Genomic DNA, 27963 nt, shown 5'->3' with positions numbered 1-27963 from the left:
GCTATTAGAGAAAGCAGGGGAGTGAATGTCAATGCAGCCCATGGATGACCTTCCTTTGGTGTCTTTCCACATCATGACCATTGTGTAGACACTGGGGTATGTGCTTTGGGACTTGTATGCCAGGTTTTGGCCCTGGATACAAGCTCTGGATGGGCTGGACCAAACGTAGGAAGATGGAGCACGAGGCCTCACGTGGTTCTCCGGTCCACTTTGCCACCTTCTAAGCCCAAAGCTAGCAGGTTTCTACACACTGAGCGTCCTTCCATGGCCTCAGGGGAAGAAAGTGCCCACTTTTGTGGAGAGATGTTCTGTCCCTCATAGAAAGGGCCCCTTTACCAGTTATCAGGGTGTTCAGAAAGATTCTACAAAATAAGAGGAAAGAGATGGGAGGGGTGAGGAGGCATGAAAGAGAGAGAGAAAGAACGAGGATTCATTTCTGGGCTTTCTCACATCATAGGCTGGCTGTCAGCTCTCACTGAGCTGGGTCAGAACATCCCGCCCAGGCCACACCCTCCCTTCCCTCAGAAATCTGAAAGGAGTCATCAAGGGGCCTTTGACTTTATTCCCTAGCCTGGTCTGGGTATTGTAAAATGACTTTCTCCTGGCTTCAAGTTTGGCCTCTGGTGACACCCTGAGGGAGACGTTGCCTTTTCCTCAGTCACACACAGGCGCGTCACACACCCTCCCTCATTATGGCAAGATTCCCCTGCTTTGTGCAGGAGCTGTGAGGACTAAACACTATCAGTGGGGGAAATGGGGGCAAGGAGAATGGGAAGAAAATTACTTAAAAGGACTTGCAGTCTGAAGATGGGCTATTTTTTCATCTTTATTTTGAAATCATTTCAGACTTATAGAAAAGTCCTTTCTACAGAAAAATGCAGGGAATTCCTGTAAACCACCTCATTTGCTTATCGTTTCCTATCATCTATCCATTTATCTTACATACTTTTTTCCTGAACTGGTTGAAAGTAAGTTACAGATATGATGCCCTTTTATCTCTAAAGACTTGAGTGTGAGATTCCCAGGGGAGAAAATGGACATTTTCTTTTATGACATCAATACATGATCAAAATCAGGAAATTACTTTGATACAATACTAGCACCTAACCTACACATCTGTTCCAAACTTCATCAGTTTTCCTAGCAATGTTCTTTACAGCAGTAAACAAAAAAGTATTGGATCCAGAATCCAATCCAAGATCCCCTGTTGTCAGGTCTCTGCAAGTTTTTTCCAATTAGGTTAGTTCGTCGGTTTTTGTCTTTCATGACATTGACATTTTTGAAGAATAAAAGCCGCTTATTGAATAGACTGTCCCTTACTTTTAGACCTTCTGATGTTCCTTCACAATTAGATTCAGGCTGCGCAGTTTTGGCAGGAGTACCACGGAGGGGATACTGTGCCCTTCTTAGCGCATCACATCGGGAGAGGCATGATACTGATTTGTCCCTTGTGATGCTAACTTGGACTGTTTGTTTCAGGCGGGGACTGTCAAGCCTCTCCACTGCGAAGTTACTGTATTTCTTTTTGAAATCAATGCATATTTTATGAGAAGGAACTTTGAGATTGTATAAAAATACTGCTTTTCATCAAATTTTTACCCACTGGCTTATACCTCCATTGATAGCTCTTGCCTGAACCAATTACTACTATGAAGGTTGCCAAATGGCAATTTGGCCAGTGGGAGAGACTTCCAGCTCTCTCCTTTGTCCTTTTGACATGTCCAGGCAGGGCTATTTTTGAGAGAGGATGTTCCAGAACTTGTCCAGAATATTCCTCCAAACTATGAAAATTTCAATATCAATCAGGAATCTCGTTTTTAACATTATGACAAAATACACATTACGAACCAATGAATTTTAGAGTGCCAATGGAATAACAAAATGTTTGTTAAAGTGCATTGAATTGTCTCTCTCTGTATCAGACTCATATTTTATGTAAAGGCTTGACTCCTCCCATCTCCCGGGCAGTCCGTGTCACAGTGGACCTACTGAGGAAATAGCAGAGGAGACAGAAGGGGCAGGGAAGTGGGGGAAAGAGAATGCCAGGTGGAGAGGTGAAGGAAAGGAAAAGAGAAGGAACGAGGCAGACTCCTCCCCTCCTCCATTCAGACCAGCCTTGTACCAACAGCCTCCTCACGTGCCCATCCATACTGACTCCTCCAGGAAGTCAGCCCTCTGCTGCCACGGGGATTCGTGTTGGCAAGATGCAGGATATTTTGTCAGAGGTTAGAAACAGTCACCTTCATCTCACAAAAGGCACTGGGAGACAATCTGGGTTGCAATGGAAGCAACTCAGGTTCCTTCACTACAGAAATACACTGGAAGGGATGGAGGGGAGAAAACACCGGATCAGTGATGTCCCCATCTCTCTCCTCACTGGGACTCCCACCACAGGCTGGAGGTGCTTCTGGCAGAACTGAGTGCTGGGGAAAGCCAGCAATAAATCAGCTCTGTCTTTACTAGCCGGGGGTTGCTATGGCAATAGGAATACACTGTAGGGTTTAAGAGATGTAATTTTCTGTGATTCACTGTATATTTTTAGCCATTTTTCTTCCTGTATTATCTCCCTGTGGCAATTGCCTATTAATGCTGGTCCACACCAAGATTGGACTAAATGGTCCCTTCTCAGAAGTGATGAAAGTCCTGGAGACCAGTAAGTACCAGGGGGTTATGGCCCTTAGACCAAGGGAAACCTAGGAGACAGCCAGACTGGTTAAGGAGCTGGGTTAATAGGCATGGGTCATGCTACGTCTAAGGAAGAATCATGGAGAATGAAGGACCCCAGAAATGCGGCGCTGGGTGGCTTGGAATGGGAAACTGAGTCGCAGTACTCACGGTAGTCAGGGTGCTTGCAAGGTGTCAAGGGTAAACCTTTACCAGTCAGGAACAAAAACCCTGAGGAGGGAAGCTAGGACCCCTAGGGAAGCTAGCAAGTTCTGGACACGGAACTATAAAAGCATACCAGTCTTCTGTCAGACTAGCTCAAGCCTTACTACTGTGTGTCATTCTTTCCTTCTCTCCTTCCTTTAACGTTCTCACTCTCTCACCAAAAACTATGGAGGAGCGACTGAGAGGAGCTGGAAAACTCTACTGGTCTACTTGGCTATCTGTTAATAGTTATATGAGGAGTCTTTTAATTTCAGGCAACAGAAAATCCAACCTAAACTGTTGAAGCAAAATGAGAACTTACTGTCTCTATATCAAAAAGTTCTGGGCATTGAGCTAGCTTCAGGCACAGCTGTCCTCATGGAGCCAGATGACATCATCAACATCTGGGCTCTCTGTCACACCAAGTTCTTCTGATGTTTTGGTGTTTTGGCTGGAATAACATAAAACTCAGCTAATAGAGCCTTCAAGGAAGTGTGGTTTGTTTTTCTCATATGAGAAATCTGGAGATAGGTTTATTTTTCTCATCTAGTAAGTAGCCCAGAATAGGCATAAATGACATCACCAAGCAACAGTTCAGTAATATCATCAGTAGCTCAGCCTCTTTCTTCATTTCTGTTCCACCATCTTTAGAGTCATAGGAGGACAATTCCAGTTCCAGACATTCAAGGCAGAAAGAAGAGACTGCACCTAATTCTTTTATCCAGAGAACAGCAAGAGGAGCACAGCCTGGTCAGGAAATGCCTCGGCTCTTGGGCTTCCAATCAGCCTGGCCAAGACTTTCTTGGGGCTGAGCTCCAGCCTAAGGTTCTTTCTACCCAAATCCTCTTTCCTGTCCTCTCTCCTTCGGCAAGTCTCAGGCCTGCCTTGTTGCCTGAAGGCTCTTCTCACCAACCTCTGCTCCCCTGCCGTTTATTCTTCAAAGGTGTCCTGCCAGGACTTCCCTGATGGTCCAGTGGTTAAGACTCCATGCTCCCAATGCAGGTGGTCCATGCTCACTCCCTGGTCAGGGAACTAGATCTCACATGCTGTAACTAAGATCCAGGACAGCAAAATAAATAAATCAATGTTTGTTTGTTTAAAAAAAAGGTGTCCTCCCCAATACATCTATTGCATACTTCATTCCATCCTGGTGTCTGTTTCTCAAAGGACCCAAAATGACATGCCTCTTGTGCCTGCTTTGACTCACTGTACGGACTATACCACAGGTATGCATGTTTCCAAAGATTCTTGAGTGTTAAAACAAGCAAGCAATGAAAAGAATAATTCAAAGTTAGGAGTGGGGCAGATCCAATGTAGACCAATGAGGGGGGCTGTTGACCTGACACTCAAAAAGTGAAGCCTCCTTCTCTGAGCAAGTTTCTGAATAGAAGGAAGAGAACAGCCACTGCTGATCTTAAAGGAAACTGCTGCATTGCCTGTACTGGAGGTGAGTGGGAGTCTGAAACTTGCCAGGAGTCACACTGCAGGGCTGCAGATAGATTCTAATCATTCTAATTTTCATCCAGAAACTTTCAACACTACTTAAGCGAGGAATTGATTCTTTATAGAAAGAGCAAAGACTGCCACTTAACTCAGCCCAAGGGAGAAAATAATCAATTACGTGAAATACACTGGCTTTTGACAAGGCTCTCCAAAGGATTGGTCATGGGATTACCCTTGCTGCCCCCAGGAGCATGCGCCACAACCACCCCAGCCCACCCCCTCACCCACTACCTTCAGGCTTATCCAGTGACGGCTAACTGGTAGTACAGGTGGATGCAGCCTACAAACATGTTTGACTTGGTTCCCACAGTGTTTTGTTTTGTGTTGCTTTTTATAAAACTTAATTCATGTCCGTCAGATGGCATCATCGACTCAACGGACATGAGTCTGAGCAAACTTCGAGAGATAGTAAAGGACAGGGAATCCTGGCAGACTGCAGTCCATGGGGTCACAAAGAGTCTGACACAACTTAGCAACTGAACAACAACATCAGTTGACAAGATTTATCAATTGGGATATTGCACATAAAAATCTGGAGTCCCTGCTTCTCTTGAAAAATCAGATGATCTGGTTATACTCATTCTGCACATCTATTCCTGTGTCAGAAAGAGCCAGAATCCCCACTGTTTCTATCTTATTACACCTGTTGGCCCTGAAGTCTTTTGAGCTTATGGTGCCAGGGTTAAACTGCTCAGGACAGGAAACCTCCTTGATTTTGAGCACTCAGGTTCAGATCATGAGGCCTGGAGAGCACTGGGCTGAAGTTAGCTGTGAGTTCCTTAAGAAAAATGAGTTACTAAGCAAATCAATAGGTAATAAACCACTTATTACCTGCAAAACAGCCTAAGTACTTTATAAGTCTCCTCCCGTTTCACACCAACCTTGATTTTCACACCAAGTCAAGCCCCAGAGTTATCCCCAAGTACAGGAAAACTTCATGACCTGTCCAAAGTTAGACAGTCCATAAGCAACACAGTCAGAATGTGAAGCCCAGACGCTGACTTCAGAGCCCACACATGTATCCACTACACTGTGATGCTTCCACCTGCCTCACAGGGTTGTCCGTGAGAATTATACAAGATGGTGTAGGCCAGGTGCTTTTTGTAAACTTTAAAGTGCCAGAGCACTATTCACTATTATCCACCACTTGCTCACTGCAATTTTTTTTCAAAATTGGTGTTTCACCTAAAATTCACCCAATCAGTTGGGCCCCTTTCTGTTTCTTTCAAATTATGATTTTTCGTTTAAAGAGAATCAGGAGCTATAGGTCAAACATCATTAGTCCTATAGTGCCCTCTACTGACCACAGCCAGGAAAATTGTGAAATTCTAACAGGTGATAGTGACTCCTTGGACCCCTTGAACAAATGTTTCCAGAGCATGTACTTTGCCTCAGGCACTGTGCTAGCTGCCATGTGGCCTAGAGAGACTAGGAACAGAGGACACAGGAGGTCCCTTTCCAGCCAAGCCTTCCCTCTGTGATTTAGGGATAGGAAAAGGAACGCCAAGGTCAAGGGTGACCCCATGTCCCATTGTAACATCATAGAGAGAAGCTCAGAGTCAGACATCACTGTCAGTGTCTCCCTTAAAAGGCCAAAGCAAGCCCAAAACCATGAGGTAAATGGTGCCCCTATCCAGGGGAATGCAGGTAAACCAATTCTCTGGCAGGGAGAAACTCTGATTTGTAGTGTTTGTCCATTTTCATGGTGGAAATACTCCCCCAAGACCAATGTCAAGCTGTTATCAGCATGATGATTCACAAGATTCTTGAAAACAGAACACCTGGCCTCTTGAAAGCTGGAAGGAGCTGACTCCAACACACCACTTCTTTTATCTCTCGAAAAAACAGGCCTTCTCATCTTCCTTCCCAATCAACTGGACTTGAGAATTTTTCCAGCTGGTCCACACTGATGAGCAGGGATACACCAGCCTCTCACCCCAGCGAGGCTGACACCCAACAGAGAAGGAGGACTGCCAGCTGCAGTGTTCCCTGAGCACCCTCTGATGGCTCTGCCAATGGTCGCAATTTACCTTCCCTCTTTCCAGCTCTGAAAGAGAATCTGCTTCACCCTCCACCTCCCTGTCTTCATCTCTAAACTCCCCGCCTCAGCCTGGAAGCCTCTACTCCAACAGAGGGCACCTCCTGGCTCCTAGAGGAGCCCAGGACTAGGGTGTAAAGAGGCTGGCCAACCCTGGATCTTGTGCCTCTCACTTTGTCCAACACAAGGAAGAAGCTCTGCCTTGGGCCCAGGAAAGGAGGAAAGTATGGGGCCATGGGTGACTGCGGGCAGCAGTTCCCTAAATGTCTCCAACTAGAGTGGTGAGCTGGGCAGAGCAAAACCCAGCTGCTCGGAGCTCCAGAGAACCAATACCCTGAGGGCATGTTTTATACTCAGCTCAGAAATCATCACCAAATGAAACCAGAAGAATGATGGCCCCAGTTCTCCAAAGAGCAGCCGCCAATCTTCACCTCCCATGAGATTAGCATTTCCCTCTGCAGCCTTTCAATCCTCTCATCCCAAAATTCTGGAATCCTAATGGATGAGGGAACCTATTAAGAAGGCCAGGTTCCACTCTGGCTTGTACGTGTCCTTGAGAAAGTTTTTAAACCTCCTGAGGCTTGTGTTCTGAAGCTGAAATAGAAATCATCATCAGAGAGTGCTGTTGAGAGGATTAAACTAGAATGTATGTGAGAAGGACTTTACAAATCAGAGTGTTCTATAAATGTTTGTTATTTTTCTACCTGAGAGAGGTAGTTATGTGGGTTTTTTCCTCTCCTTATTAAACAAACACATATTCTCTACGGGAATTCTGAAAAAAAATTTAAGCATTAAAAAAAATTTCAAATCACCTACAGTGAACCACCATGCACATTTGGTGTTTTCCCCAAGTCTTTTTTTTCTACGTGGATATAGATACACCATTGTTAAAAGAAAGGATGCAGATATTTATGACTCAGGGGTAGTGATCTCTCCCTTCTCCAGCCCACAGGCCTGACAGCAGTGTTTCTCTCCACCCCTACAAAGGGAAAGAAGGCAATTAGTCTCTCACTAGAAACAGGGCTTGCTGGGATCCCAAATAAGGAGACCTCGGAAACTGAACCTGTTCTTCCTGATAGAGGCTTTCAAACTTTTTGCCCTGCAAGCCATTTTGGAAAGACCACATGCCCTTAGGGGTCTCCTTGCCTGTTCACCCTGATTTGTAAAATCAATTTTTAAAAATTATCCACTGTACACAGGTTTGATCCCTGGCCTGGGAAGATTCCACATGATGAAGAACAACTAAGCCTGTGCTCCATGACTGTTGAGCCCAGGAGCCACAGCTACTGAAGCTGGACTGCCCTGGAACCCACGCTCTGCAACAGGAGAAGCTACCACAATGAGAAGCTCGTGTACTGCAATGAAGAGTAGCCCCTGTTCACCGCGGCTAGAGGAAGTCCATGTGCAACAACGAAGACCCAGTGCAGCCAAAAATAGATAACTAACTAACGAATGAATAAAATAATGTATAGAACAGGGAATGCTACTTTAGTACTCTGTGCTGACCTAAATGGGAAGGAAATCCAAAAAAGAGGGGATATATGTGTATGTATAGCTGATTCCCCTTTCCACACAGAAGAGATTAACACAACATTGTAAGGCAACTAGACTCCAATAAAAAAAAATTTTTTAAGCTTTTTTTTTAAATTGGGAAGCCTTTCACCTAGTAAAGCATATACTGCTGCAGCTCTGCTGTTCAAATGCTCGTTCTTGGGCGCTTTTCAATGTGGAACTGAATTTGCTGTAGGAAATACTTTTGAAAACCTCACACGTTTTTCTGTGGCTGGCCCATGAATCACCAGAGGAACCCATGTAGAACATCAATGCAAATCTGTTCCGCTGGGTCCTCTCTCGGTATCAGACAAAATGTCATGTTTTCCTCAACATTACCAAGATCCTATCCCTCACTTCTGCCCTAAAACAGGTATTTCTCTGGCTGTCAGAAGCAACCTGGGTCTTTCCCTCTCCGTTATGATAATGCTCGGGGCCTTCTGAGTCACCTCACCCTGACTTCTCCAACATTACACTGAGAAAACCAAAGTGTTAGTCCTTCAGTCGTGTCCAGCTCTTTGCAACCCTGAACTGTATAGACTGTAGCCCACCAGGCTCCTCTGTCCATGGAATTCTCCAAGCACACTGGAGTAGGTTGCCATTTCCTCCTCCAGGGGAGCTTCCCGACCCAGGGAGGGAACCTGGGCCTCCTGCATTTCAGGCAGATTCTTAACCATATGAGCCACCAGGGAAGCCCCACAATCCACTTGGGAGCAGGAGGTAACTTCAGGTCTCCGAACCCTTAGGAGGGACCTCAGATGCTTACACAACTTAAATGCACTGAGACGAAGGAATATGTCCTAAGAGCCACGTCCCAAATGCCACTTCTCTGTGGCGTGCAGGTACCAGGAGAGCTTATGACTAAGTATTTCCAGATGTTTCAGGCTAGATAGTGTGAAATCCAGGGCAGGCACTCTTCCCTTGAGTGCCTATGACAAGCCCAGCAGCCTCTTGCTACTGCTCCTCTCCAGACACACATAAATGCAAGGAGCAAAGGACACCTCCTCCACTGGTCCTTTCTGCTGCTGCCACAACAAAAGTCTTGGTGATTTCTGTCTCCTAAGAAAATGTGTAGCCCCACCCAGAGCACAGGTCCTGCCATATTCCTTCAGGGTCCCTGTATATGAGAGGTCCCCTAGTGTCCATGGTAAAAACCTGGGCTCTGGACCTAGGCATGAATCCTGTCTCCACCACTTCCCAGGGAGTTTGGCCTCAGGAGAGGGTCTCTACCTTGTGAGCTTGAAGAAGGGGTTGTGAGTATGTCCCGCGGTCATTCGTGAAAGACTGCTTTGCAGGAAATGGTGATGAGAGATACAGGGCTCCTGAAACAGGCAGCTCGACACTTCACTCCCAAGCACAGCTGCAGCAGTAGGAGCCGCTGGGCAGGCTCAGCAAGGGTGGTCTCACTGCTCTCACATGCCTGTTGCACCTGCCTGTCTCCACTGAACTTTCACAGTCCCCCCGCAATCCTCTAAAGTCAGCACCAACCAATCAGGACTTTCCTCTTCTCTCCAGTTGAGCTGTACTTCTGAGTGGGTAACCCCAAGGCCTTTCCCACCTCTTAACCAGGACTCCCTTCCTCAGCAGGTAAAGGTAAAGGTGGGCTTTCTCCAGCTCTCAGGAAAGCACATCACCTATTTATGATCTCCTCTTTGTACTCACTTCCCAGCGCCCAAGGACAGCAATTCTCTGATTCCAGTCCAGGGTTCCAGAACTACTGCAAAGCAGGGTTCTCCAGCTCCCCCTCTACCCACCAGCTTGTCCACAGCCTCGCTTCCAGGGGCAGGAGTCAATGTAGACGTGGGAGCTCCAAGCCCTAACACCATCCAGATAGCTTCATCTGGTCTTCAGCTCTCACCACCAGAACATGGGACACTTTCCACGATCCTGACTCTCTTCACTGCAAGACTCAGATGTCACCTGTCACTGAGACCACCCCTGAAAAAGCACACCCCCCACCATCCCCTGTCCCCCATTTCCTGTTGAACGCCAAGCCTAATTTTCCATGTGGAGAAGTTTTAGAAAAGCACTTCTCCTCCCAAATTCTCTCAAGATGTGACTCAGACAGCATCTCCCTGCCAACTTCTCAGAGTCCTATCTAACTCTCAGGAAGCCAGACTTCCGGCCCCTCCCCCAGCCCTGGGAGCAGCCGGAGCCCTGTGGGTGCAGTCAGATCGCGATGGGAACCAGCCATCACATCTCTGGTGGGTTCACATCTGTGGGGCCAGCACAGCAGTTACAGCAAAGCACTCTCCAAACATTCTGATCTGATAAACGGGGAGCTCTGTGGGCCCGTGGAACAGTCACTAAGGTTAAGTTCTTGTTGGTTTCCCCACCCTAAACAGTCTCTTTCCCCCGATACAGACAGTCCCGCAGGCCTGCTGACAGGAAAGCTGCGGAACCAAGGGAAGCAGCTTCTGACTGGAAAAGTGAAAGGAGCCAAAAGCCAAAAGGCTCAGATTACTTGTAGGGGCTGGTCTGGGAGGCCCTCGTCCAAGCTCTCAGCTCAGAGGAGATGACAAAGAGACTGAAGACAAGGAAGGTGAAATCGAACCTGTCCTGGCAGTTGCTGATCCAGTCGCCACCGCAAGGAGGAAGTCACTGCTGCGTGTGCTTCTGAAACTTCCAGCCAAGACCCAGAATCGCAGAGTGGGGCCACAGCTTCTAGGCCAGCCAACAGGCAGCTGGGAACCATGGGCTTCAGCAGGCTGCCCTGGAGTGGGAGGCAGGGCCCCTGCACCTCAGGGCTGCCGGCAGCACCTGGAGGACGAAAGACATTGGTAAGAAGGACCAGGAGGCCCATCTGCTGCTGGGTTTGCCTGGACAGCTGAGCCAAGTTGAGGACTCCCACTCACATGGCCTGGTGGGTTTAAGGGAGAGGAAGGAGAAGGGGGTTTAACCTGGAGACGGACAGAGAGAGGGCAGGGAAGTGGGGGAGGGATGGGGAAAGGATGGAGGAGAGAAGGGAAGAGATGGGAGGGGACCCGGAAGGCAGTGCCTATTTTTAGTGGAGGGGAATATTTTCCCAGTGTAACCCACCACACAGCTGCCCATCATGTTCACACAGTTATCCTTAAAAGCTGTACAGGAGAAAGTCATTTTTTTCACATGGCCTGGTAGTTAAGGTCGGGGATCTGGAGTTAGTCATATAGATTCCAATCCATGCTCTGCTTCTTCTCCCAGGGGTTGACCAGGATAAACGTCTTAACTTCTCTAAACCTCCATTTCCTCATCTGTAAAATGATGACAGTAGTCCCTACCTTTAGGGTTGTTGTAAGAATTAAGTCAGGTAATGTTTATAAAACATTTAACACAGTGCCTGGCACCTCGAAAACTTTCCCTTGCTACTATTGTCACAAGTGGTAGACGAGCATCTGGATAAACAAGGTTTCCCGAAGCAAAACCTTGTGGAAGATGCATGTCTAGCCCCAGGATCTCAAAGATACAAAAAAAAAAAAAAACAAATTTCACAATAGCCAGTGGTAGGGTGCTAATGGCTCCATCTGTAGTGTTCGGTGGCTGTGGCTCGATCTATGAAGTGTGTAGGCAGATTCGTTGTAGACATGCTCCACCGTGACAATAGCAGACGATTTGATTTCCCTATTTCTTGTTTCTTTTTCTTATACAAAATGTATCTGCCTCCCTCCAAGATGGGATTTGCAAGGCCTGGGGACCTTTTAATTCACAAGGAGGACCAACAGAAGCAGGAAGAGCACTGACCAGCATGGCCCAGTGCCCCCAACCTGTTCCTGACTGTACCTTGGGCTCTAAGCCTTCCTGGTCCTCTACAGAGTGTGCATGGAAGGTGTGGAGAGGCCACGACACAGTCCACATCTCAGGACATAACCAGTGGTGTCAGGAAAAGGACGAAGTGTAGCCAGCTTGAGGCCAACATTTTAGCTCAGTTTTCACAAGGTCACCTAATCTTTAAATTGGAGAGGATGGCAGGTGCTTGAGCTATCCAGGTGTGATCCTCGATCCATGGCATGAGCTCAGAGGTGCTGCAAACCACGGCTCTCAAATCTCCCTTCTACACCCCTGTCCCAACACCTGACATCTAGACCAAGAAGGTCATTCCTTGAGTCACATGGTTGGCAAACAGGTGTTATTGCAAGTGCCAACTCCAAGTTATTGACATTAGATTTTGTTTCAGAAAGATTCTCAGGCCTTTTCTGGTCTCAGCGGGATGTTTCCAATCAATTAGCAGTGTCTGCAATGGACACTGGAAAAGAAGTGCCAATGGTTTTGTACAGAATTACTGTCCTTAAAAAACACTTTGTTTTTATATTTACAGAGCAACTATATGGCCAGTAGAGAATGCGTGAACTTGTAATGACTAACAACCATATCAGGGCCTTGAGGGCATAGGAGGCAGAACAGGGACTTTCTTACTGTTATTATCACTCTAACTTTTATCTTACATTGCAATATAGCTGATTCACAATGTTGTGATAGTTTCAGGTGGACAGCAAAGGGACTCAGCCATACGTATACATGGATCCATTCTTCCCCAAACTCCCCTCCTACCCAGGCTGCCACATGACATTGAGCAGAATTTCCTGTGCTATACAGTAGGTCCTTGTTGGCTATCCATTTTAAGTATAGCAGTGTGTACATGTCCATCCCAAACTCCCTAACTATCCCTTCCCTCCACCCCCCACCCCCATAACAATAAATTCATTCTTTAAGTCTGTGAGTCTATTTCTGTTGTGTAAAGTTCATTTGTATCATTTATTTTTAGATTCTGCATATAAGGGATATCATATGATATTTCTCTTTCTCTGACTTACTTCACTCAGTGTGACAATCTCTAGGTTCATTATTACTGCAAATGGCATTATTTCATTCTTTTTTATGGCTGAGTAATATTCCATTGTATATATGTACCACATCTTCCCTATCCATTCTTCTGCTGATCGACATTTAGGTTGTTTCCATGTCTTGGCTATTGTAAATGGTGCTGCAATGAACACTGGAGTGCATGTATCCTTTCAGACCATGTTTTTCTCCAGATATGTGCCCAGGGGTGGGATTGTAGGGTCATGCTGCTGCTGCTGCTGAGTCGCTTCAGTCATGTCTGACTCTGTGCGACCCCATAGATGGCAGCCCACCAGGCTCCCCCGTCCCTGGGATTCTCCAGGCAAGAACACTGGAGTGGGTTGCCATGTCCTTCTCCAATGCATGAAAGTGAAAAGTGAAAGTGAAGTCACTCAGTCGTGTCTGACTCTTATCGACCCCATGGACTGCAGCCCACCAGGCTCCTCCATCCATGGGATTTTCCAGGCAAGAGTACTGGAGTGGGGTGCCATTGCCGTCTCCTTGTAGGGTCATATGATGGCTCTATTTGTAGTTTTTTAAGGGATCTCCATACTTTTCTCCATAGTGGCTTTACCAATTTACATTCCTACCAACAGTGTAGGAGGGTTCCCTTCTCTCCACACACTCTCCAGCATTTATTGTGTGTAGATTTTTTGATGATAGCCAATTTGACTGATATGAGGTGATATTTCATTGTAGTTTTTTAAAACGCTTTGTTTAGACATGATTTTCTTTTGGGAGGGCGGATATAACACTGAGTCTTCATCGCTCTGTGTGTGCTTTCTCTAGTTGCAGGCAGTGGGGACTATCGTTCCTCTGTGGTCCATGGGCTTCATTATGGTGGCTTCTCTTGTGGAACATAGGCTCTAGGCACAAAAGCTTCAGAAGCTGCAACATATGGGCTCAGTAGTTTTGGCTCCTGGGCTCTAGAGCATGGGCTCAGTGGTTGTAGCATGCAGGCTTATTTACTCCATGGCATGTAGAATCTTTCAAGACCAGGGATTGAACTCACGTCCCTGCATTGGCAGGCAGATTCTTATCCACTGAGCCACCAGAGAAGTTCCCTCATTGTAGTTTTGATTGGCATTTCTCTATTAGTGATGTTGCATATCTTTTCACGTGCCTCTTGGCCATCTGTTTGTCTTGTTTGGAGAAATGTCTAAGAACACGGACTTTCTTAGAGGGGATTTAAGAATGGTATGCTGCCTGAGACCTGGTATTCATGGTTGAGGAGGACAAGCCCAGATAGGGGCACAAAAGGAAAGCTGGGATGACTATGGAGCAGTAACAGACCTTGGGTTTCTTGGGAAGGGACCAAAACATAGGTAACCACCTCCAAATGGGTCACCAAAGCAAATTCTAGCACAGCCCTTTGAGTTCCACCCTCCTGCCAGTCTAGGGCACCCCATACCCTCTGCCCAGAGAGAAGCATCCGATTCTAACTCCAGTGTAAGTAGCAGCTACCAGGTACCTACCTCTATGTTCCAGCGGCAAGCTTGGTGCCTTCACACACACTGTCTACATTTAACCCACTCCCATGTGGTAGGATTTTCCAAATTCCACAGTATTATATGTTATTGATCTATTTATTATAAACATATCATGTTCTCATAGTTTTTTTTTTAATCAAATAGTACAGAAGGGTCTGAAATGAAAAGTAAGCCCAAGTCCTACTGTTCAGAGATAACTACTCTTCAAAGTCTCTTATTGGACACCCATGATTGTAACAGCATTATTCTCAGTGTTCAAAAGGTGGAAGCAACACAAGTGTCCATCAACAAATGTGTGGATAAACAAAATGTGGCATGTTTGTACAGTGGAATATTATTAGATGATAAAAAGGAATGAAATGCTGACACATGCCACAGCATGGATCGACCTTGAAGACATTATGCTAAGTGAAATAAAACAGACACAAAAGAATGTGTCCTTGTATGAGCCCACTTATATAAGCTCATCTAGAATAGGCAAATCCATAGAGACGGAAAGAAAGGTGGTTACCAGAGGCAGGGGGAGGGGCAGAAGGGGGCACTACTGATTAATAGGTGCAGAGCTTCAGTCTGTGATGATGGAAATATTCTGGAGATAATGGCTGTTCAACATTGTGAAAGTACTTCATGTAACTAAACTGAGTACTTAAAAACATTAAAATGGTTAATTTATGTGTATTTTACCACAATTTAAAACAACAACCAAAAAATGCTATTCTGTACTTTTCCAGGAGGAAGTAAAGGTAATCTTGCTTTGCACAGCAGCACAGGACCATAAACATAACCATGCAAGCTGACGCCATTCAAACTGACCTAAATAGTCAAAGGGAAAAATGAGGATTGTTCCATGACCTTTAAATTTGTTGTCAAAATTAAAACCCTCTTACTGTCAGTTATAAAGGTAGAGGGAAAAAATAGTAACTCTATTATTTATATAATACATTGTTATTTAAAACATTAGGAATTTTGAGAGTGTGTTCTATTTCTTGGTTTAAGAAAAAACTTATCAAGAGTAGTTTGAACAGTGCTTGCCTTCTTTTTCTCTTCACATAATTCGCAATACAGGGCAAGCATCATTTACATGCCTTAGTGAATTTTCATGCTCCTTTGGATCTTTTCAACATTTATCCACTGAACTTTCAATGCTGTGAAATCGCTCTAAGGTTTTCTCTAATGTCAGATGTTTTTCAATATCACTTTTTCTGGGACATCCTCCTCCTTTTTGTCACAACCACTTTCCTCATTTATACCTTCACCAAATTCCTTTGTCCATACATCTAGAGTCTCAGTAATGGCAGGCGTGTCAACATTCCTGTGGCCACCTATTTTTTTTTTTCCTACCTTCATTTACATTAGATTCAAATCCTGCAAGGTTATTTGCACAGTGGAGTAAAAGTTACTGCCGTACTGCACAGAATCCAAAGCAGAAGTAAATGCTCCATTTCAACTATGACCAGCTTTCTGTTCCTAGTGCAATTTAAATGACAAGATGTTGAAGGAATTTGAGCCTGTATTTATATTCACTGGACTTTTTCAATACAATTTGCATCATGGCTATCCATTTAGATCTTACATCTTTGCTCTGATGTTGCCATTTTTCAGATCTTTTGGTCACACACAGTTCTACTTCCAGTCTTATCAGTTTTCATTTATTTGCTGCACTTACATCTTTGTTGGACAGTCCTCTTTTTTGATTAACCATCTGTAAAATGGCATGTGGGTTTATCGCTGGAAGACAAAGAAGCCATATAATCAAGTGCTTTGCTGTCTGTGCGTGAACCCAATACAGGTGTGTAGTTACCAATACCCACTAGGCTTTAAAATAAGTGGCACAACTAGTCATTCCCTGATCGTGGTGTGTATCTGGTGTTTATGTAGTGATTTGTGGACTGAAGAGCTAGCAGCAAATTTGTACTTTATGCAGTTATATTTAATATACAATGGTAACTGAAATATGATCTGTGTTACAAGGGGACTAGTGTTTCTTAAAATGTGACAACAAGTTTGTACATACTGGGGCTATGCAAAGCAAGGACTGCCTGTAGTAACAATGGGTGTTTGACAATTTGTTATATATCAGGTCTTATTCAGGGCTTCCCTGATGGCTCAGATGGTAAAGAATCTGCCTGCAATGTGGGAGAGCTGGGTTCGATCCCTGGGTTGGGAAGATCCCCTGGAGGAGGGCATGGCAACCTACTCTAGTGTTCTTGCCTGGAGAATCCCCAGGGACAGAGGAGCCTGGTAGGCTAATCTCCTAACTCCCACTATTAGTTCCCACTTTACAAAGGAGGAAACTGAGTCACAAAGAGATTTAATAGGACCAAGGTCACACAGCTGGCAGTGGTGGAGCTGAGCCTGTGTTTTACGTTTATATGCTGTACTTCCTTTGGTAGAGATAAGGAAGAGTGATTTGGGCTAGGGCTGTCATGTGGCTCATAAAAGGGGCTGTGTGTAGGCTAGTCCATCACAGCTGCCCCTCCCTCCCAATCTACTTGGGAAGATTATCGTTCCAACATGAGTGCCTTTCACCACCTACCCTGCTCACCGAGGAAGACACATGCACCTTTGTCTCTTCATTTTTCTCCATTTCTTTTGGAATCGGTAATACATTCACGTAAGCACATATTCAAAAGGTACAAAGGACTGCATCATCCTCTCTCATCCTCTCCTTCAGCCATGACTTTCCTCCCCAGAGACAACCAAGGATACCAGTTCCTTCTCCCTCCACTCCAAAACTATCCCAGAATGTCTCACACCACCTGCCCCTCATTTCCTGTATCTACTAAGACTAAAGTTTGGACAGGACCAGAATCCTGGGTTCAGAGAAGGCGATGGGACCCCACTCCAGTACTCTTGCCTGGAAAATCCCATGGACGGAGGAGCCTGGTAGGCTGCAGTCCATGGGGTCACGAAGAGTCGGACACAACTGAGCGACTTCACTTTCACTTTTTACTTTCATGCATTGGAGAAGGAAATGGCAACCCACTCCAGTGTTCTTGCCTGGACAATCCCAGGAACGGGGGAGCCTGGTGGGCTGCCGTCTATGGGGTCGTACAGAGTCGGACACAAATGAAGTGACTTAGCAGCAGCAGCAGCAGCAGAATCCTGGGTTACAGAAAATCTTGGAATACAAAAAGTAATAAAGGCACTAAAATTCTTTAAAAATTATTTTGGATTTGTGTGTTTCCATGGAGTTGAGAACCATTTGGATACCATGAATAAAGAGTCTGTCTGCTTTGGAATCTGAGAAGGGAGGAGCAGAGAAGGACCGAGAACTCCTGGTAGGATGAATGGGCCCACGGGAGTGCTCAGAGAAGGACCGAGAACTCCTGGTAGGATGAATGGGCCCACGGGAGTGCTCAGAGAGGGCCCTGACTCCCGAGGGGAGGAGGGGGAGGCAGGGGGGGCCCTACCCTACCTCGAAGTCTGCCAATTGCTCATGTTCCGAGAGGGCTCCACATGCAGGCTGTGAATCTCACACAGTCTATTTTTAAAAGGATTTAAAGGGCAAAGAAAAGAATATCTTCATCTACTATGCTGGCTTTTTCAGGATAATATTGATTTCAATGGCTTCCCTGGTGGCTCAGTGGTAAAGAATCCACCTGTCAATGCAGGAGACATGGGTTCGATCCTTGGGTCTGGAAGATCCCCTGGAGAAGGAAATGGCAACCCACTCCAGTATTCTTGCCTGGAGAAGTCCATGGACAGAGGAGTCTGGCAGGCTACAGTCCATGGCGTTGCAAGTCAGCTCGACTTAGGGACTAAACAACAATAAAATTGATTGCAAATATTCTATCGTGATGTCCCCTTGAGGTACCACAAATGTTTTAGAAATTCCAACTTTGCAGTCTCTAAACCATACCTTCAAAACTGCCTCTCTCCTCTAAATGTCTTACCTTCTGCAGCACAGAAGCCTTTCTTTGAACATATATTTCAAATTTTCAGCTCAGATAATAAGGTAATCATAGAATATTTGAACAGAAGGAATTGGCAATTTAAAGGCAAAAGGAGGAATAGTCAATGTAAAAACAAACCCTAGCCCATCTTTATAGAGAGGCTGTTTAGTGTAGCACTGACAAGCATGGTTGCTGGAGCCAGTCCATCTGGGTTTAAATCCCAGCTTTGATGCTTACTGATTGTGTGTCCTGGACACAGTGATTAACCTCTCTGTGCTTCAGTTTCCTCATGTAGTAAAATGAGGGGATTGGTACTTATTTCTGAGGGGCTTTGAAAGGATTAAGTATGTTAATACAGGACAGTGCCAAGGGCAGTGGAGAAGGCAATGGCACCCCACTCCAGTACTCTCGCCTGGAGAATCCCATGGACGGAGGAGCCTGGTGGGCTGCAGTCCATGGGGTCGCTAAGAGTCGGACATGACTGAGCGACTTCACTTTCACTTTTCAGTTTCATGCATTAGAAAAGGAAATGGCAACACATTCCAGTATTCTTGCCTGGAGAATCCCAGGGACGGGGGAGCCTGGTGGGCTGCCGTCTATGGGGTCTCAGAGTCAGACACGACTGAAGTGACTTAGCAGCAGCAGCAGCGCAGGGGAGAGTATCAGACTCTATGGATCTGGCTTTGCCACTGGGCCTTCACCCTGGGCTAATCTCTTTCCATCCTTGAAGTCATGTAACCCTCACACCAGCCCTCAGTATTTCTGATCAGCATTTGAGGAAACAGACCCACAGAAGCTGAGTCGCCCAAGTCACCCCCCTCAGAATAGAGAACCGAGAATTCAATACCAGCCCCCAGATGCAAGCTTTTGCCCCCACACTGTACACTATTATGAACATAGCGGGTGTACTGCAAGAGAGATGTTTTTAAGTAGACCAAGGTCCTGCATCTCTGCAGCCTTGCATTTCACTGCCTGCTCACCTGGTGTTGCTCAAAACCACTTTGGTTGCCTCAATTTGGTTGCATCTCAGTATCAGCTGCCGATCAGTCCATGTCCACCTGACCCCACTGAAACTGTCATCACATGGGAGAGTCAGAGGAAGGCCTTCTGATAGAACAGCATCTTCCAGCCACCTGAGGTTTGGGGGAATGAGCTTCTGAGGCTATCCTATTCTCTCTCCAGCACCATCTCCGGAAAATACTATGACAAAATATACCCACATCAGCTTCCAGGAGGGCGATGGCAATGTGGGAGGAAGAAAAGGCTGTGGGAATGTAGGATAGCTTGGTAAATGCTTTGAAGTCTTCGGAAATTCTTCTTGTCCCTGTTTTGGGCCACCTTTCACTAATTAATCAATATGCCTGATTAACTGGGATCAAATTCAGGTGAGTTATTAAAACACACATATACAGTTCTCACACAGGCACTTGATGACTGTTGATAAGAATATTCATTGGACAATAAGGTAAACAGGATAACATAAAGACCACCAGACTTGGAATGGCCCAAACGAATTTAATGAATGGGCTGCATGTGGCTATATTGACGGCTAGGGGCTGTGTGACTTTGGGGAAGCCACGTAACATCTCTGTGCCTGAGAGCCTCATTTGAAAGGAAAGGGTTTGGCCAGCCTGTCTCTTTTAGCTCATCTTTTTCTACTCAGCCCAATCCAACCAACTGTTTGAATGTCTCTTACATGCCTGCCAGATAATGCTCCTCAAAGCACCCTGTTTTCCCTCCATGACATTTCTCACAACATATAATTATGTACTTGTTTTCATGTTTAATAACTGTCTACCCAGCCAGACAAATCAAGGACCATGTCTGACTCAATCACGGCACCTCACACACTGCCTGGCACATGTGCCTGAGTCAGCTAATGAATGAAACATGGGGAAGGCTAGTCACTCTATTCACTAGGACATAACATGATATTTACTAGAGCAAGTATGTGAAGAGTCTGAAAGTGCAGAGGGCCAGTGATTAAATGTAAGAGAGGGTAGAATTGAAAAAGATTTCCTAGAGTTTTGTTTTAGCTGCTCTGGGTCCCACAAAATCCCTAGGCAGATGTGTATGAGTTTGTGGAGTGTGGGAGGATTAATAACTGGAGGATGGAAAGGGGGAATCTTGTGTATTGATTATCAAGGAGAAACATCCTTGGTGGTCTAGTGGCTAAGACTCCGTGCTCCCAGTGCAGAGGGCCTGGGTTTGATCCCTGGGCAGGGAACTATTAATAGATTCCCCCAAGCCGGAACTAAAGCTCTTGCATCCCTCAACTAAAAGCCAGTACAGCCAAATAAATAAATAATTTTTTAAAATAAAAGAGTATCAAGAAAAGGCAGGAAATATAAAAATACATGTTTGGGGGAAACTTTAAGCCATCTGATATTTCTGGAGCATAGAGTGGGAGGCAAGAAAAAGCAAGGATAAAGAAAAAGCAGCAGCACTGATGACCAGGTTACCAGAGGAGACAGAGAGCGAGGATCTGTAAGCGGGGTTTCACAAGCCCGGGGCCACATCTTGCTCTGAAGCAGGTGGTAAGGAGGGAAAGACGGGAGAAGGAGCGGCTGAACTCTGAGGGGAAACAGCTCTGAATCTATCCCTACGTGCCTTTGATACAGAGGTCAGCAAACTTTTTCTATAAAAGGCCAGATAGCAAATCTTTTTGGCTTTGTTGACCACAAGGTCTCTGTTACAACTACTCAAGTCTGCATAGGCAAGGCAAAAGCAGCTACATATAATACTTAAGGGGTTCCCTGGCGGCTCAGATGGTAAAGAATCTGCCTGTGATGTGGGAGACCTGGGTTCGATCCCTGAGTTGGGAAAATTCCCCCGGAGGAGGGAATAGCTACTTACTCCAGTATTCTGGCCTGGAGAATTCCATGGACACAGGAGCTTGGCCCGATACAAGTATATGGGGTCACAAAGAGTCAGACACGACTGAGTGACTTTCATTTTCATAATACTTAAAGGATGTGTCTGTGTTCCAAATACATTTTACATATGGACACAGAAATTCAACAGATTTGAGAGATACTTCAATGATAGAGCCTAACCATGGCTGCTCGTGGAGCTTGAAGGGGAAGACAAATCCCAAGTTTCTAGGCTGAGTGTGAATGGCTTCTGTAGCCTCAATGAAACAGCAGGCAAGTCAGCCCAGAGATTTAGGTAGGAGACTCAGACTGGCTACTTGTCCCCTCTGGAATTGATACACTGCTACACAATGACAAGGGTGAGGTAGATGTGTTTTTTTGTTTTTTAATGGTTATTCTTTCAAGTCATTTTTACTTGTCCTAAAACAGCTGTTTATTGTGCTAGCTACCAAAAGTTTCAAGAAGCTGACCACCCATCTCAAGATTTTCCTCAAAGCATTATGTTCTCCAGCATTTATTGAGTGACTGCTATATGTAAGAATTGGAGAAGGAAATGGCAACCCACTCCAGTGTTCTTGCCTGGAGAATCCCAGGGACCGGGGAGCCTGGCGGGCTGCTGTCTCTGGGGTCGCACAGAGTCGGACACGACTGAAGTGACTTAGCTAGCTTAGCTATACGTAAGAACTTGAGGATAAAATGAGGCATGAAAGAGACGACCTCAGTCCTCGATCTAGGAGGGTTTTGTGTATGGGCTCAGTTGCATCCGACTCTTGATGGCTCCATGGACTGTAGCCCACCAGACCCCTCTGCCTGTGGAATTTTTCAGGCAAGAATGTTGGAGTGGGGTGCTATTTCCTACTCCAGGGGATCTTCCCACCCATGAACCCAGAGCTGTTGTCTCTTGCATCTCCTGTACTGGCAGGTGGGTTCTTTACCACCTGGGAAGCCCCAACCTTGGAGGTAAAACATTTCAAATCAAAGGAATAACATTAGATATCATGCCATCAATCCCCTTCACTATTTCACATCTCCTGTTTGGAAAAGTGATTTATCTTAGGTTACTATAATTAACAAAATATCTAAGCAGCTTCAGTACCTTCTGGATATGGACATTTAAGAGTAAGACAAAAAAAAAAAAAAAAAGAGTAAGACAAGTTTTACTATTCAGCAAAGGCCAGTAGAAATTCATTTTCTTAGACATGACTGACTTAGACATGACTGACTTTCTTAGACATGACTAGGTTGGGCTAGACAAGCACAGACCTGGGTTTAAATCAGAGTTCTGGCACTTACTGGCTGTGTAATTGTACATAAGTGTAACTTCTCCAAGCCTCAATTTGTAAAACAGGGGATAATGACCTGGTAGAATCTATTAAGTGAGATAGTACATGAGAGTGGCTTGGCAGAATGTCTGATATTTGACGAGTGTTCAATAAACAGTGACTGATATAAAGCTGGACTCTGTGGGAGAAGGCGAGGGTGGGATGATTTGAGAGATATAGCATGGAAACATGTATATTACCATATGTGAAATAGATGACCAATCCAAGTTTGATGCATGAAAAAGGGCACTCAAAGCTGGTGCGCTGGGACAACCCAGAGGGATGGGATGGGGAGGGAGGTGGGAGGGGGGCTGGGATGGGGGGACACATATACACCCATGGCTGATTCATGTCAATGTATGGCAAAAACCATCACAATATTGTAAAGTAATTAGCCACCAATTAAAATAAATAAATAGTGACTTGTCAGTCAGTCCTGATTTGCTGAATGTTGTCAGCTGGTCAGGTGAGATAAATAATGGTCATTGCTTGTCATCCCATGTTCTCCATCACTCAATTCTGATCAAAGCCAGGTTGGCTGGCCAGAGGCAGCTCTGTTCCTCCTTGCTTTGAATTTTTTTTTTTTTTTTTTCTGGAAAAGATGCATTATATATTTTTTACTTGTTAAGAGTATGTCTTGGCCTATGGCCAGTTTCTCCCCCAAGTCACATGGGAGTTGAGGTATGAAGTAGAAACCACAACTTGAGTTAAGATCTATCACCATCCTTTGCTGCTGGTTTTTGTCACTAGTGATTAATAGTGATAAATTCAGGCAGCACAAGACCACAGTTAGATTTACTTCTAGCATAGGGAAATGCACGCAGTGAAAAATGGACTATTAAGTATCCTCAGATGATTTTTACATATTTTCACCATGTTCCCCGTACAGCATCAGTCATACTATGGGAAACCCAAGTGTGGGCCATCTGGCTGTTTCCAAGCCTTCCAGCTGGCTCTGGTCACTTGCATGGTTGGAAACCAAAAATGTCCGCATGCTCCCAGTGGGACTGTGTTCTCACGGCCACCTCTGGTCCAATTTCTTGTTTATGCTGAAATGTGAGTCTCCTCCTAGCCCTGCCTCCCGACTACTGTTTTGTTCCCTCACCTGGCATGGACTCAAACAAGGAAATCAGTCCCTTTAGAATTTAATTTGCCAAGGCAACTGCTGACCCAACAGTTGGGTGTGGAGTGAAGGTTCGGAGTCGTTTCTTTTCAGAAAGTAGAAGTGATTGGGCTGCACCAGACCTGGCTTCACAGGGTCGGACTAAGGAGGCCCCACAGGCACCTGTGCTCAGAAGGGCCTGAGCTTCGGGTTTCATGCTTCGTGCTCACTGTCTTGAAATCCTTAAGAATTTTATCTCTGAATTTGTGCTTTTGTAAGTGAAGTCTGACAGGTCAACAGAGCGTGTGTCTGGGACTCACACTCAGCCCTCTTGTCAACACCCTGCCTTCAAGGGGCAGGTTGTCTTGAAGGGGGGTATTGCACCCTCATCCCCTTGAACTACCTCCCACCTTTGCCTGGGACTCCAACCCCGCTTTCCCACCCTCAACCTATGACCTACCCAGAGCAGCTTGCCTGTCCAGGGCAGGTTGGGATGGCCGGCCAGTGGGAACTGGACTAGTCTGGTCTGACTCCCCCACCGTGGCTTGGGCAGGGCATTTAGCCTGGGGGCTGGTGGCAGAGGGAGCTTGCAGATGGTGGGCGGCATGCGCATGCCCAGAGCCAAATCCCAGGTGCCTACAAGGATCTGCCCTTGTGGAGTCCTTATGCCTGAGGGAACAGGAATTAAATAAATTAAAACCAGCAGGACAGCGAGAAACACTGCAGTTGAAAGAAAAAAGCTTTATATTTTAGTGTCTCTAATGGCACCTTTTGCTACATGTTGAACATTTTCATTTTGCAACGGGCTCCACAAATTATAAAGTCTGTGCCCAGCCCCAAACCCCAAGTTGTCCTCACTCTACTATGCGGAATTATTTTAACACTCTCTCTGTTTCCTTTTTCCACCTTCCAAATCGAGTTCTGGAAGCTAATTTTGCATGGCCAAATGACCTAGAAAATGTTTTATGAAACAACAAAAAAAAATTTCCCTCTGAGAGAAATTCTTTTTCTAAGTAGCTGGATTTCCCCACCCTTGCCCCAATTGTGTATGTATAAATCCCCAATTACTTCTCATCAGTATTTACCAAGTCATGTTCCATGGAACATTAGTACCACAAAAGAGCCCTCTAAAGAACAAGAGAGAGAGAGAAAACATTCCAGGGACAATAAGTTTAGAAAACACCAAAGACTTTGCTTCTCTCTCCCTCAGCTCTTTTTTTTTCCTTTCCTTTTCTTTTTTTGGTAGAGTTGTTTGTCACATTAGCTTATTAAAGAACATTTGATTTTATTTAAAATAGCATTTCCTGATTTCTCAATGGAACTCATTTCTTGGGGAAGAGCTACTAACTGCCTAATTTGCAAGAATTTCCTTAGAGCAGGCAAATTTTTTCTTAAAAGGGCCATTAGTAAATATTTCAAGCTTTGAGGGCCATTTCTTCTCTGTGCAACCATTTACTTCTGCAACGACAGACAATACATAACTGAATGAGCATGGCTGTGTGCCAATAAAACTTTATTTGTGGACACTGAGATTTGAACTTCCTATCATTTTCACAAGTTACAAAGCATTCTTTTGACTTTTATCCGCCATTTAAAAATGTAAAAACCATTCTTAGCTCAAGGGCCAAACAAAAACAGGAGGTGTGGGTGGTTCTTGGCCAGGGGGCAGTAGTTTGCCAATTCTTGACTTAGAGGAAGACCAAGAAAGAAAGTTACTTGTGAACACAAGTTGGGTACAGTTTCTCTATCTTAACAGTTATAGATTCTGAATTTTTTTTCTAATTGAGCATTTTATATTTGGGCTATTTTTTTTTTTTAATGTTATTGCCAGTTGTGGTTCAGATGGTTCCAGTTCCAAATACAGTCAGCTCCTGGTAAATACTTAATTACCTCCTGTCTGCTACTGTCTCTCAGCACACACCCTCCGGTCCAAGCTGGTTAGCTATCTGAAACACTTGCCTTCTGCCTCTTAAATTCACTCTTCATTCTGGAGCCACTCTCATCTTGTCAAGGATGGTGTCCAGATGCAGCAGAAGTCATGTTCCTTGAACTCCTCCCATTCGCACATTTTAAGATATGTATACTTCCCTGGAGCCCAACCAGAGCCAAGGAACTGAACCGCAAAGCAGACACCCACATGCTTTACAGAGTAACTCACTCATTCCCAGTCTTCTCATAATTACACCCACAGACACATGTTCTTGACTTCATGACATGTCCCATTCTCCCTTAGAGATACATGGGCACATCTATTTTTGAAATAAGGGTGAATTAACATTATTTTCTGAGAGGTTCATAATTAAGATTATCCCCTAAGATTACCAAAGGTAACCTTGGAGCTGCAAAAACTCAGTTTGAAATCACATTGCATGACATACACTTTGAAGTTCTAAATACATTTATGTTTTGTCTCCCTTTTAAAATTCCTTTACAGTGGGTATGTGATGGGAATAGAATCAAAGAAGAAATTATAGAGCAGCATATGTGGGCAATGATGAAAAGGAAAGATGCATGTGATTACTTCAGTGTTCATGTGACCACTTGTCTCTATTTTAGAAACAAACAGAAACTGAACGACAAAAAGTCACCTGTGAGTTTGAGAAACTCTATCAATTCCTAGAGGACAAGGGGGAAAGCCTTCTGTCCCAACCGAGGGAGATCAACAAAGCCATTTTAAGAAACAAACATGAAAATATGAACAATGTCTTAAATGAGAAGTCACTCCTCAACTACCATAGTCAATAAAGTCTTAAGGGTGGGATGTATCGGAGGACTGAGAATCAGGATGGTGAAGCAGGTGGGTGGGTAGCCAGTGACACTCATCCTTGGGCAGCTCCAACCATGTGGTTTGGAAGATATATGAGGAAAGCCATCAAAGCAATACTCCAGGAGGAAAACCACTGGTATCATTCATGGCTAAAAGCTCCCTAAAGACTCAGGTCTCGCTCTAAGGAAGGGGAAGTTGATTATCTGACTCTCTGATTATCTTTGACAAAACACTCTTAGGATAATTACCCCTGCAGCAGTCAGAGTCAGTGGCTGGGCATCAGGTGGCCAGTCTTCTTGGCCATGCCACAGACTTGCTGGGTGAGCTTGAATTTGCTTCTCCAAGTTCTACTTCTGCCACAATCATTACAAGCACATCAAGGCTTTAGAGTCCAGTGGCTGAGAACAAGGGCCCTGAAGCCAGACCACATTTGAATCCTGTCTTTCACCTGCAAGCTTGGAGACCTGCTTCACATTCCTTAACACCTATCTCTGTGATGAGTTTCCTCTTCTTGACAAATGTTACTTAGTGAATGTTAGTCATTATTGGGAAGTTTAAGAAATGTCCTGAACCCCTCTTAGCCCTGCCTCGGGGATGGAGAGGGAGCCAGGTCTAGCCCAGATGGCAGTGAAGATCTAGGGATTTGGGGAATGATAGCTGAGAACCCTCATCTGATGCAATGAGACACTGACAGTAAGGAGAAGACAATGTGCTTTTTGAGGACTGATGATGCTCTTCGTGTGTGGAACTATGTGCATGTAACAGCTCCATGAAGGCTATTATTCTGATTCTTATTAGCTCCATTTTGCAGATGAGTAAACTAAGACTTGGGCTTCCCAGATTCTTTACCACTAGGTGGCGCTAGTGGTAAAGAATCTGCCTGACAATGCAGGTGATGCAAGAGACGCAGGTTCAATCCCTAGGTCAGGAATATCCCCTGGAGTAGGAAATGGCAACCCACTCCAGTACTCTTGCCTGGAAAATTCCATAGACAGAGGATCCTGGTGGGCTACAGTCCATGGGGTCGCAAAGAGTCAAACATGACGGAGCGACTGAATAAACTAGAGATAGGGCAAGTTGTTCAACATCCCAGGCCTAGTAAAGGACAGAGCAAATATTCCAAGTCAGGTTCCTTGGCTCTAAAGTGCATAAACACTGCACAAGCTAAGGATCAAAATGCCAGGAGATGGGAAGTTATTGCCCGATGGGTACAGAAATGTTTGGGTGATGAAAATGTTCTGGAAATAGTGGTGATGGTTACACAACACTGTGAAGGTAGTGAAGGCCACTGACTTGTACACTTAAAAGTGCATACAATGATAAATTATCAGTTACATAGATTTTACACACACATGCATGAAAAATGCCAAAAGAGAGGTTTGAAGGGCCTTACAAACTCCCTGAGGTCAAAGACAGTTATGGAAATCAGGGACCAACCTAGGAGTCAGTGATTGAGAAAAGCAAAAACTAGAATGTACTATTGTCTCTCCCTTGCAAAGAAGATAGTTTATAAAACTCTGGAGCAATAATAAACTTGAGTTTATTCCTTGAAGAAAGCATTTTGCACCTTTGGAAGCCCACAAACTCAAACACACCACTTTTATGAGCCATTCCTAGGGCTTCACGGAGAAACCGTATCGTAAAAGCCAGAGAACTATCAAGGGGGAGAAACCCTAACTTGTAAATGAATAAAAACTGAATCAATATAATAATGGCCATGTCTGTTGGACAATAT

The 27963-nt window shown here is 45.0% G+C and overlaps 1 long non-coding RNA gene across 1 annotated transcript in view; it reads right to left on the bottom strand.

The window, feature by feature from the left end:
- The window catches only part of LOC139185335 (uncharacterized), a 128227-nt gene extending 104244 nt beyond the window's left edge, over positions 1 to 23983 (bottom strand). The window contains exons 1-2 of the long non-coding RNA XR_011568961.1: positions 23922 to 23983; positions 10515 to 10720 (exon numbers count right to left, since the gene is read on the bottom strand). This is a non-coding gene — a long non-coding RNA (uncharacterized lncRNA). The remainder of the gene's footprint in view (positions 1 to 10514; positions 10721 to 23921) is intronic.
- Positions 23984 to 27963: the final 3980 nt, after the last annotated feature.

Source organism: Bos indicus, chromosome 10 (assembly GCF_029378745.1).
Source record: "Bos indicus isolate NIAB-ARS_2022 breed Sahiwal x Tharparkar chromosome 10, NIAB-ARS_B.indTharparkar_mat_pri_1.0, whole genome shotgun sequence".
Lineage (NCBI taxonomy): Eukaryota > Metazoa > Chordata > Mammalia > Artiodactyla > Bovidae > Bos > Bos indicus.
The sequence above is the reverse complement of the archived record's forward strand: the minus strand, read 5'-3'. Positions and strand labels throughout refer to the sequence as shown.